The following is a 631-nucleotide window of genomic DNA, read 5'->3' on the forward strand; positions in this document are numbered from 1 at the left end:
TTTTTTCTTCTTCTTTTAATTTCTTCCCTTGTGATTTGATGACTTTATTTATTTTTATTTATTTTCATTTTAAAAATTTTTTATTGGAGTATAGCTGATTTACAATGTTATTGGTAACTTCCTTTAGTGGTGTGCTTGCATTCCTTTCTCTCTATTGAATCTATTGTAGTTTTTTGGTTTGTGGTTACCACAGGGTTTATATATGTTGACCTATAACTATATTTACTTGTTTTAAACTGGTAGTCATTTAAGATTAAACACATTCTAAAAGATTTACATTTTTTACTCCTCTCCCCTATATTTTCTGTTTTTGATCTCATACAAATATGGAACGCTTGATGAACTTGCATATCATCCTTGCTTGGGGCCATGCTAATCGTCTCTGAATCATTTAAATTTTAGTGTTATCAAAGTAAGCACCCTTTAACATATTTGTAAAGTTGGTTTAATGGTGCTGAACTCTGTTAGCTTTTGACTGTCTGTAAAACTACTTATTTCTCCTTCAGATCTGAATGCTAGTCTTGTCAGGTAGAGTATTCTTGGTTGTAGGCTTTTCCCTTTTATCACTTTAAATGTATCATGCCACTCCTTTCTGACCTGCAGTGTTTCTGCTGAAAAGTTAGTTGATAGC

At 31.7% G+C, this 631-nt stretch overlaps 1 non-coding gene across 1 annotated transcript; it reads right to left on the reverse strand.

The window, feature by feature from the left end:
* Positions 1–320: 320 nt before the first annotated feature.
* Positions 321–427, reverse strand: LOC130857899 (U6 spliceosomal RNA). The gene has a single exon (XR_009054897.1). It is a non-coding gene; the product is annotated as a U6 spliceosomal RNA (small nuclear RNA).
* Between the last annotated feature and the right edge of the window lie 204 nt (positions 428–631).

The sequence above is a fragment of the Hippopotamus amphibius genome, chromosome 7 (assembly GCF_030028045.1).
Source record: "Hippopotamus amphibius kiboko isolate mHipAmp2 chromosome 7, mHipAmp2.hap2, whole genome shotgun sequence".
Classification (NCBI taxonomy): Eukaryota; Metazoa; Chordata; class Mammalia; order Artiodactyla; family Hippopotamidae; genus Hippopotamus; species Hippopotamus amphibius.